A 12531-nucleotide genomic window follows, 5' to 3' on the forward strand; every position below is an offset into this window, starting at 1 on the left:
GCGTGACATTTATCATGTACGTTAATTACAATTCCACGATACACGTCTCCTCGCCGATTTCGTTCGCGTTAATCGCGAGAATCGCCGGCGACGATTTTGTATCGTGGAGGCAAGAAAATTTAGGCTCCCTACCCGCATTATGCATTTAACGTTAATTGTGGGCTGTTCGATTCTCAGACCAGATAATGTCTCGCGCACGATTCACACGTACGATAAAACGCACTAAATGTGAGATATGAATGTGAATCTTGAAACTCGAAATCTCTAATTATGGGGCAGCGTTGAAAAGAATAAATTCGTCTAAATATATTCGCTAATTTTCTAATCCAAGAGAATATCCCGAGAAGCATTCTGCCTCCGATTGTTAACACCATAGGTTCCTAATTTTCTATTTTCCCAGCGCATCGCTATTAATATAATTTGTATTGTTCATGAAAGGGAGAGAAAGGAAAGGGAGAGAAGGAAGAGAAGTTTGATAATGCAATTTCGCCGATACACGCGGAACGAACGCGTAAAGTCAGAGAACCCCGAAGGAGCAAAGTCCTCTCGGCACGGTCATTTGGACGTCGCGCAAATTGGCAGACCTCCAGGTTTTCCGTACTCTCACCCGTCGGCGTTTGCTCGCTGCCCGCGAATATCGCATTCCTCGTCAGCATCCGCGTGTGTATGTATGTGTATGTGTGTGTGTGAGAGAGAGAGAAAGAGAGATTCGCTTCCGCCATGACGACGTGTCTAAACGCCGCACGTGCCTCACGCTTGAGGATTGAATTAATTCATGTTGGCATGAATTTTTTAACGATAAACATTACACTCAGAAAAATGTTTCTTCGATTTAAAGAAATCTTTCTTTGCTGTACGGTTAAAGAAAAAAATTTTTCTTTGATTTGAACATTTCTTTAAATTAAATAAATTGTTTTATTTGATTTCAAAAAATAAATGTTTAAATCAAAGACATTTTTTTCTTAAACTGTATAGCAAAGAAACATTTCTTTAAATCGAAGAAACCTTTCTTTAGATGCAGAGGTGACCTCAAAGACTTTTCTTTACAGTAAAATTTGCGTTATACTAGGTTAGTGCATACTAAAAAAAATTGCTATACGTGAAATTAGTAAAGTTAAATGTAAAAGCATGTTAATATTTTAAACTATTAAATATTCAGTAACGATAATGGCTGCGTTCAGCAGAGAAAACAGCTTTGCAATTGTAAGATTCTTTAATGAGATTGATTATGCGGGTTTAAATCCCGCAAGGAACTAAGAGAACAAGAATTAATCATATAATATTAAAGAATTTTACAACGGAACCATTATCACGTTATTTAACAAAATATATACTTTATACAGAATATATATATTTCATTGTCAATGTTATTGTATTATACCATTGTATTTAGATATTTTATGTAAAGCAGTACCTTTAATTAATGTGTATCCAATATAGCGCGAGTGGCTATACCGTATTGTAGCTAATTCGATTGAACTCACTCAGTGCATATTGGTGAACACTGGTGCACATTAAAGTCTTCGTACACAAATCGACATAAAGATACATCCAGAGAAAAGGTTGCTTCGATTTAAAGAAATTTTCTTTGCTATGCGGTTAAAGAAAAAATTTCTTTGATTTAAACATTATTTTTTAAAGTCAAATAAAATTTATTTGATTTAAAGAAATCATGATTTGAACGTCATTTCTTGGATTTGATTATATAATTTCTTTAAATCAAATAAATTTTATTTGATTTTAAAAAAATAATAAATTTAAATCAAAGAAATTTTTTTATAAATCAAGGAAATTTTTTCTTTAACCGTATAGCAAAGAAAATTTCTTTAAGCCAAAGTAACCTTTTCTCTGGTATATATGTTTAAAGAAACGAATCAAATTACAAATACACTTTATTATCCTCAATATACTTTATTATTAGTTTAGATAAAATAATATATTTCAATACATTTTATTATTTTAGTTAGATAAAATAATATATTTCATAATTCAAAGTTATCTACATTTTACTTTTACATTCAAATCAAATCAATATGTAACAATAGTTTTAATATGAATTAATGGGATACATTCAATTAAATCACTATTATTAAATATCGTTTTTCTTAAAGCGTTTATTACATTAAAATCTTTTTTCTATCAAATTTTCACTGTTAAACTCCTGTCAAATTATATCTAACGTGAGTTATTTTTTATTATTTCTATGAATCGCCACTCCCAATATATCGTTAATTTGACTAAAACAATGAAGTTTACAACATTTAATTCAAGAAAATGTATTGACTCAAATTAAATTTATTATTTACTAAATACATACATTAATATGGAAGAGATTTACTTTAAAATGAAATCACAGAAATGAATATATTACGTTTTGATGTTTTGATAGAAGTTAAAAATAACAAAATGTTATTTAACATAAAGGATTGGGTTACCATTACTCTTATCTAATCTTACAGTGTTCTAAAACATAGAAATATATTCAGAACGCGCTTATGTTAACACGCATTTAGCAATAGTTCACGTTACATATACTAAACTATAGAATATCAGAAATAAAAACACACATTTACCGATAAAAGCGCGTTTTGAATACAGGCCATGAAATATATAAGTTGATATGTACATAATGTTTTGAAATAAAAAACGTTAAATATAAAGAGGATTACAAAAGTGAATAATGCGAATGATATGTTATAAAAAAAGTAAAAGTAAAAAATTAAGAAATTAAAAATACATAAACATATAAAAACATATAAAGAAAGTAACGTAGAGCATATTTTTCAAAGAAACATTATCGTAAAGATGTCAAAAGTAGACGGATTGTCATAAATATAGACGCAAATAGATGACAAGAAGATTTATTTTCCGCTTTCACCTTTAACAGATATGTTTTGTTTGAGATTCACTGATCGAAAAACGTTTAAAATCAAAGGAACACAAAGAGATTGTGTTTGAACATATTATTTCTACATTATTGAACGATTACTCGAATGAAAACTCGTTAGCTTTCATCAAAATTTTTTTATCAAACAGCAAACGGGGAAGTGAAATCTAATCTAAAATGGGATGATGTTTGCTTTACGATATATCCTCTAGAATTTAAAATCCCAATGACTAGACGACTGGAATCAATGACTTCATTGGCTAACGCGAAGGTGAGAAAACAAACTCGTGAATTTTTTACAGCTATGTAATAAAATGTTTATAACACCAAAAATATGATATAATAAGAACGTTTATATCAGTTGAAAAATATGATAATAACTTATATATACGGTACGATCTTATCAAACGGACTGATAATACAATCGCACTTATCTTAATCATGATAAAGGTGCATAAATAATTTCCAGCTACTTTTGTTACATATTACATCGATGTTATATCATTATAATGCTGATGTGAAATTATTACTTAAAAACATGTGATTTTCTTAATCAAAGAGGAATTTTGAATTAAAAAAAACTCCTTAACATACCATAGAACATACCATGGAAAAAGGAAACCGGCACTGTAAACGCATGATTAAAAAGGTCACAGCAGCGCGACGTTGTGACGTTGTTTTATTGGCTGAACGATGTCGGGCTCTGTAATCACTGACGCCTCACGTAATTGCATGATGCTCCGTGAGGTATATTGCCAGCGAATTGACTGGAAGGCTAAGGCCAAGGGTGGTGATTGTTCGATGGAAAGAATGAGCGCCGTTTATTACCGCAAAAAAAGAAGTAAATCTTCTAATTCTAGCTGATTGTTGTAGAGTATGATAATAGCTTTTACAAATTGACGTAAAATCTCGCAAATGTGCCAACACGAATCTGCATTGTCATAACGTTGAGAATTATATTGGAGGAGTGCACACTGTATTTTGAAATAGTTCGAATAAAAATCGAGCAAAATCGACTCTAGTGAAATTGTTCACGCGAATTTTTCAAAGTATTTAAATATCACACTAAGAAAAAAGTTGTGTATATATTCTACTGTATAATTCCACAGTAGAATAATTATAGTCAGGAGCTCCATTTTTATTATTGATATATTTTTTTTTTATATATATAGAACTATAAAAATAATTATTATTACTAACATTATAATAGTAATAGAGCTCCTAACCATAATTATTTTACTATGCAATTATAGTCACAAATACCAACACTTTTTTCTTAGTGCATGTTTAACGAGATGTCCAGAACATTATTAAATTCATAATGTCAAATTATACCCAATTTGTATTATTTTTAATTATTTCTGTAAATCTCCACTGTTTTTACTCAATGTATCATTAATAAAATAAAACTTAAAATAAAACAGTAAAATTAATCTTATTCTATTGTCATTTAAAACAATGGAGTTTTAAAGTTTAACTCAAAAACAGTTTAACTCAAGAAATGTATTAATTTTACTTGAATTGAATCATTTACTAAGCTTACTTTAATATGAATGCTTACTTTGAAACTAAGCAATTTAATCACAAAAATGGATTCATTAACTGTGTGTTTTTTTAAATCAATGTTTTTAAACCAAATTAAAATAATACATTTTGATACACTTGGAAGTTGTTTTACTTAAGGAATTGAAGTTCATCCTTTATAATATTTAACGATATTTACATTTTAATTCCAACATCGACATAACTTGGATGATTTAAGTCTTTTAAGAATCGTCATTATCTCTCCCGTGTCTCGTCTTTCAAACACTACCGAGAAGTTAAGGTTTTATCATCGATATGTCTATCGTGATCTACCTATGGAAAAGATAACTTTCGCCATTACGAATGCACACTACGAGTGACCGCGTCGGACGGGAGGAGGGACATCACAAAGCTTTCCAGTGATGCGTGCATTCCGCGACGGACGCTATTTCCTGTAAATACCGTAACGGGAATGAAGAGTAACGCGCGAGCGCCATGACAGCTCGATGGGCGTCGAAGGTATGTGAACGAGAGAAAAATCACAGGTGATTGCGAATTCCGTTGACCGACGACGCAAGAACCGCCGTGATATTTCTCGTTGTAGTCGTGCATCTCTTTCTCTTTCATTCCCTCTATCTCGTTGCACCTGCCCACGTCGTAACACGCATTAAATCACGAAAACAGACGCTGCGTGGGGACGTTATGTGGAGCGCGGCAGTGAATGGAATGACCGGCTGTCGAGTGCATACAATATCTCGTTTTACCTGTAAACTACGTAATCCGTTTCTTTACACGTAATCCGCGTGCTTAGATAATTTCTACGGATGTGCGGTCTCTCTCTTTCTCTCTCTCTCTCTTTCTCTCTTCTTCTATCTTACTTCCAAGGCAAAAACTTGGACTCGATTATATCGTAAGTGCATAATTGGAGTTATCATTAATCTTCGATTTTATGAGTGATCGAGCGAATAATATTTCGCAAAATAAGTATGAAGAATGGTAGTAGAGATAACGGTACTTTAAATTATTCTGTGGCCTAGTTTTTCTGGTTAACTTGTGGTTGTACTTAATCGGATAATAGAATAAAAATCATATTTTCCTAGTTACGGTTAATCACTAACTGATAGTTTTGTAGCGAATAACTCTTGAAGTTACTATTACAAAAGTTTATTAATTAAATTATAACTAGAAAAACACAATTTTTACATTGAAATCTAAAGTTAATCGAAAAACTCGGGCTTAACTCAGCGTTATATTAACAACACTTTATATGTGAATTGGGGTTTAATTACAAAATATAGAAGAATAATGAAACTTATGGAAGGACATTAGAAAAAATAGATAAAACATGAGACATAAACTTGTTAGTTATCAATAATTGACCTTTACAACTCCTATTTAAACCCTTCTCGCTGTATTTGTTTGAAGACCTTGTCAACAAATGGAATTCTGGTGCTTTGAAACTTCATCCTGTTTATTGTTCCATGATCGCAGCCGTTTTTATCGATGATCGATGACACGCTGAAAAATCAGTTTCACAACGTATGAAGCGGCCGTTCATCCGCTATGTGACGCAAAATGAAATCACGCGGAAAAATTTGCTCGTAAATTTCCTTCGTGTCATGCAGTCATCGTCGGATAACGCTTGTCCGCTATTTGTTCCGTCTCACGCGAGTCGCAATTCATTGAGTTATAATTTAATAGATGGATTTGTCATAGCTAATACATACGTCACGGTATTTCATATTTTCATTGTAGACTTAACGATTTAGTGAAGGTACTTGACCACGATTAATCTCAGAGAATCATTAGAGAATCGTTAGAGAGCTTAAGTGGCAAGAATTAAAAAAGGATCATTCCTTAATGCAATTTCAATTATTCGAGAGCAGGAAGCAGTGATAAATTGTGACGCAACTTGCGTGTGCAAGCAAATAATTATTTCCTGACGACGTGAGAGATTAAGAAATCATTCCGATGGAGATTGGCAATATCCTCCGGGTGTCGTATCGCCTGTGAGAAAAGTGGATATCGCCTTTCGTTTGATAAATGCACGCTTAATGAAACTCGTAATGGGACGCAATCGCAATGCTAAGAACGCGGAAACACGTTTTGCCGATTAACGCCTTACGAACCTGTATCCAAAGGAGCTATTGTCGCGGAGTGCGCTTCTCTCTACCTTAAGGTGCCACATCAGCAAAATAACCGTAGCCCAACCACGTAACGTAAACTTCCTCCTCACATATACTATACACAATTACCGGTAACCCATTTTTCCTTTCAGCAAAACAGCGAGACCACCGTGGTTGCGCAACGAAACCGATGAAGATTTATCGCTGGCGCGGCGCGTCGCGCCTTTCCCTGAGCGCGAATTATCCGCATGTCGCTTTGTAATCAGATAAGACCGCATATAATGACGCTAGAGATAGCGGTAGCAATAACGAGTCCGATAACCCAGATAATTTGTGTAATAACGTTGAAGGTGCATCGAGCTTCATTGCTATTAAAGTCTTCTGAAATCGCGATGGAAGAACTTGAATAACTTGATTATCAATTACACAATTATCAGTTATACTAATTAAATCTACGGAAAGTACGGTTGTGATCTTGCTAAAATATCTAATAATTTTTCTAGGTAAGAAACAAATCTGTGTGTGGAAATAATTTTGTTGGATTATCAAAATAATTTTAATAGGAATCTTATACAACGCTGCAAAGTGTTTTGATATTCTAACAATCAGTTTGAGTATATAATTATTTTGATAGCTCAACAAAATTAGTTTCAGATCTAGCTAAATATCTAGATATTTTAGCAAGATCGTTCCGTGTAAAAATCTAAAGGATTTTATATTGCTTCTGCTCTTTTTAATCTTCTGCAATAATAGAAGAATGCACTCAATTATAAGTCTATGTTAAAAATGTCTTTGTGCTGCAAATTTGCATCATTCTTATTAAAATAATCATTTCATCATCAAAAATCATTCTTATTAATATTCATTCTTTTTTCTACACTGAAAAAAAATATAGTCAATTTTAATAAATATTTAGCTGAATACTGCCAACTAAATATTTATTAAGTATAAAGTAAAGTTAAGTAAAAATTTATTAAGTATAAAGATATATTTATTTGATTTACAAGAAATATTAATTTGATTTAACAATTTTTTTTATTGAACAAATATTTATTTACTGTAAGTAAATATTTAGTTGGCAGTATTGAACTAAATATTTATTAAAATTAACTATATTTTTTTCTCAGTGTACGAGTTAATTATGTCATTTTGGTTTCTTGAAATTAATTAGTGCTTTTTAATTAATATAAATTAAATAGATCTTATAAATTCAATATCAATAACGATAATTATAACTATATAATTATAGATTTTGCATGCGCTCTGAAATGAATTAATATAAACAAAGTTATATAATAGAAAATATTACAAAAATTATTTCGAGCTTCATCATTGGATTGTTCCGGACGCGATTTTTGGAAGCGGATTGCTCTCGGATGCAAATAAAACGGGCGGTTCGCAGGTGTGTAGTAGTCTGTAACGAGGCTACATGCAGCCTCCAGTGAGTGGCCGATTAACTGCCGCCTCTCAACGGTGCTGCAATTGTCGATACCATGGTTCTCCGATTTTGTTCTCCTTGCTTGTCCCAACGCCGCACCGTTATCATTCTCTTCGGTCATTGATGTGCAAAAGCCGAGGGACTCGCACCCACGCGCAAATCATCAACCCATCATCCGTGTCCCGATTATGTCCTCGTTTAATAACTCACAGGGCACTCGATCGCAGTACTTAGATAAATTGGAACGCAATGATATTGCTAATATGCTCCCATTTACAATGGGCGATACTCCAACGTGTAGATGCGTAGCGTATGAATAAGCTTAAAGTAATTCTCAAGAAACTTCAAAAATGTGAATTTTTTTTTTTTTTTTTTTTTTTTAATATTAATACGGAAATATTTTCCACGCGGAATATATCTTGAAATTAAACCAATTTCCTAAAGAAAATTCTGCGTGAAAATTCTGGTAATGTTATATAATAATCCATGCGGAAAGTATCACATAAACGCGTGTAAAACGCGGTAGGCAAACGCCAGAGGTGCAGCGATGACACAACATTTAGGAGATCCCGCGTGCATGCTCTGAGGTCTGCAACGGTGGTCGAAAGTGGGTTATCCGAATGGAATGGAACGGCAAGCGATAGCTATTCGGTTTTCTCTACCGGTTGCTTCTGCTAATTCATTACACTCTCTCTTTAAAGCTTGCGCTTCTTTGGCGTACAATACAAAACATTATGAAATAATTGCTTATTTCATTATTATACAAATCATTTACGCATACAATTACGCAAGTTATTTTACAGGAATGCAAAAATCGCATCGATGCAACGTCATTATTATTTTAATTACTTAAATTATATTAAATACTAAAATCATCCGCTCGCCTTTGTTTACGAGACAGAATATTTCTTAATCTTCCATAATATGTCCGCCCTAATAATATAAAGATTGTTGCAACAATATTATTGTCCGTCTAATTATACGTCCTAGAGATGTTCTATGTGGGTAGAAAGTTTCTGAAGCATTATTAGAAGTTAATCGCATGTTAAACTATCATGCGCCACGTAGTGTTTTAACGCGAAGGCAGTCCTATTGTATCGTATAGTTTCACACTAGATCACTAATTGATTTTCTAAATTGCGTATCATAAATCACACTGCTGAATTAAAAAATAAAAAATTCAATGCTTATTATTTCTTATTAAACTAATGTACATGTGACTATTAATTGAAATATTTTTAAAAATATACTTGAAAATTAAATTTAAAAATTGATACAAAAATATGTATATGTTATCGAAATGATGCAAAAAGATTTCTATTTTTGTATTATTAAAGACGTTTCACACAATCCATTTTATAAATAGTTTACGATACATCGATTATTCTCTTACTATTTATACCCAATTAAGGTGCGTATGCGAACACTGATATGAATCGATAGCCAATTGAAATACTTAACATTTTTAGGCGATAAACCACGATAAATCCGAAGCGATGATAACAATTGCAAATCATTTAATGTCGAAGGTATCCGTTCGCGATCAATGATCATTGACACGTTCCTCGCGAAACGACGTCGTAAAAGTTCGACTTCAAGTATGAATCGGAATCATCAGGGAGAAATGCATGCGATGAGATTCTCGGCATTTCGAATGAAACCGGCACGTGTTAGCACGAAACCACCATCGTAACGAACATAAGAAGTTACATCGTGCAGGCCGAGTGAAAGGATTCCTTGGCTCACACTTTTACATTGCAACCTTCGGACGTGACGCATAAACGTTATTCGTCATTTCCGCTTTTGTATGCCGCTGAGTTCCTTCACGGTATACGAAAGTACAGGGCTAAAGCCAGTCTCTAGATAAGATCAATGGAAATGCGATAATATTTAAATGCATTTCTATCCGCTGCAGTCTGATTGCTAATCGCAGATAAAATTGTTCCTAACAGTTTTATCTTGTATGGATACATTTTTCGCTTCTCTTTAAAGCGTATTTTTTTTTTTACTTAATTTTTTCTTTTTCTAATAATCAGAAATTGAATAATTTATATAAAATAATTTAAAAATGCAAAAATTAAATGTTTTTCCTGTAAAATCTCTAATCTGTATCTTTTCTTTAAAAATGTGTACATATTGCAAGCATTTCGATACTCAATGTCTCTAGCTTTACAGACACCGCCTGCAATTTTAATTCAATCTCCCGAGATTTACTCTCTTGGTTGTTAGAGAATGTCCTTCCTTCAACAGTAATGGAATTTCTCGTTAGCTTTCAAGTTGATAGTTCGCTAGACGGACGCCCCAATTAAATTTTGATCACCATGTAACATATGTAATACATATATATATATATATATATATATATGTGTATAACTCTAATAAATGATAGACATTAAAAACGTAAACAATTTTTGACAATTGATTTTGTTTAGATTTTGTTAAGATTAATAACTTATTTATCTGCACTTTTCTTAATTTAATTAATATAATTTATTTATTAAGCAATAATGATATAGTAATATAGTTATATAGTGGTAATTACGTAATTTTCATCAAACTTCGAGGCGGAAGTCCTGAAGGAAGTCAAGTTAATATGTAACTGTATGCAAAAGTAGATGGAAGATCCATCGAGTGCAACGAAGCGCGGAGTCTGAAATGAATGAGAGCATGTCCCGCGGTTAGAAGGAGAGAAGATACCGTAAGGAAGAAGATGCTCGATTGAAGTGAACATTGGTTCCGTAAAAGGATCTCAATTTGTGGTCTTTTATACGAATGTCTACTTACAGCTACATAAATCTCTTTAAACGACAAGTAAATAATATTTTTATTACGGTCCTCGCAAGGAAAAAAAGCCACGTCAAATAGATTAATAAAATTCGGAAGAAGACACAATAAGTAAATACCGCAATATTTCCGGGAAAATGAACTTCTAACGTTGTACATTATTAGCGTGCAATGAAATACTTTCCTAATTTTTTCGCGCATGAAATATGTACTTTTCTTTTTGTGTAATAATATTATTACTATATAATATATTTATATATATATATATATTTATATATTATATATGTATATTATATATACAATATATTATTTACAATATATGTTATTTATATATATATTATATGTGTGATAATATGTATATATGTACCTATTAAGTTTAATATATATTTAAGTATATTCTGTAGATACACAGAAATTTTTTTTATTATGTAAATCTTTTAATTTTTCGATTCTATATTAATAATACCGTTATTGGAGAGAAAATTTACTTCCGCTATTGCCTGACGTTCATTTCTCATCATTTTATCGATAAAGAAACGGTTCTTTCACGCAGGTTTCTTTTGAGTAGACTCAACATTCTTTCGATAGAATTGGAAAAAGTGAATTATGCGATGTACGAGAATAAAATTATCTCTTTACCACAATAACTAAATAGGAAAGTTTCACACAGGGACGAGGCTTTCGGCTTTAGCTTAACGGGTTTTCTCATTCACCTCCGACCTTCGAGCGCCTTCGGCACTTTTCCTACGATTCACTTAGGCGCTCCCATTGAACTTGTCCTCAATTCCTCGGAACTTGCTAGTCACGTTTCTTCGCCCTCTCTCCGCAAAACCTAATTAATAGCCGCTCCATTTCCGTACATGACCTTCCTTGAGCGAACGTTCGTTCATCTTTTCAAATTGACTGATGAGTCAATGACTCACAAAGGATGAAATCGAATAACGTTGACGCATGAAACTCTTTTCATGTTGAAAGCATGAAAAAAACTATCAAAAAATATATCCCTGCATAAAAAGAACGGTTTTGCTAAAGTATCTAAAAATTGAGTTAGTTACAGATCTGAAAATAATTCTATCGGATGATCAGAATAATTATGTAGAGCGCTTAAACATTGATGACAATGCTGCAAAAAGTTCTAACATTCTCGCAACCAGTTTAACTGTCCTACATAATTATTTTAATGGTCCAAATGAAAATATTTTTACATTTATATCTAGCTAAATTTTTATATACTTTAGCAAAATTGTTTTTTCTATGTGTTAATGTGCGATTTTCACTTATATTAGCGTGGAAAGAATGGAATTATAGAACTAGGCAAGAAATTAGCAAATTATAATTTTTTCCACCTCAAGCTAGTAATAGGAAGAGAATCTAAACGGCATACAAAATTTTGTTTTTTGTAACACAAATTAGCACAAAATGAGCACTAAATAGTTCAAAAGGTCTTTTTCGATTTTGCTCATTTGGTGGCACTAGCTCCTGCTAGTTTGATAGAGATAATTTTTCATCATTTTTCGTTTTTTTGTACAGAACAAACAGAATTGCAACGTGCGTGTTATAATTTCTCCGTAAAGACACCCTTTCACGGATAATTACAATTTTTCACATTTTCCCCATCCTTAGGAATGCATTTAATTGCATTTTCTTCTCGTAGCTATAATTATTACGTATGATCGGGAATGCGGCGTATCTGTAATTCGATATGTCTTCAGAGCACTCTATATAAGATTAAATTGTCCGCACATTTTATGGATATATATATATATATATAT

At 32.4% G+C, this 12531-nt stretch overlaps 2 protein-coding genes across 2 annotated transcripts in view; one reads left to right on the top strand and one right to left on the bottom strand.

The window, feature by feature from the left end:
* Positions 1–6587, bottom strand: part of LOC108685016 (RING finger protein 121) — a 15602-nt gene extending 9015 nt beyond the window's left edge. The window contains exon 1 of the mRNA XM_018189619.1: positions 6541–6587. The gene's annotated coding sequence lies outside the window, so the exon portion shown is untranslated. The remainder of the gene's footprint in view (positions 1–6540) is intronic.
* LOC108685014 (protein kinase C and casein kinase substrate in neurons protein 1) overlaps positions 1–12531 on the top strand; it is a 61505-nt gene that overhangs the window by 2330 nt on the left and 46644 nt on the right. The gene's annotated exons all lie outside the window — the stretch shown is intronic.

The sequence above is a fragment of the Atta colombica genome, unplaced genomic scaffold, assembly GCF_001594045.1.
Source record: "Atta colombica isolate Treedump-2 unplaced genomic scaffold, Acol1.0 scaffold142, whole genome shotgun sequence".
Taxonomy (NCBI): domain Eukaryota; kingdom Metazoa; phylum Arthropoda; class Insecta; order Hymenoptera; family Formicidae; genus Atta; species Atta colombica.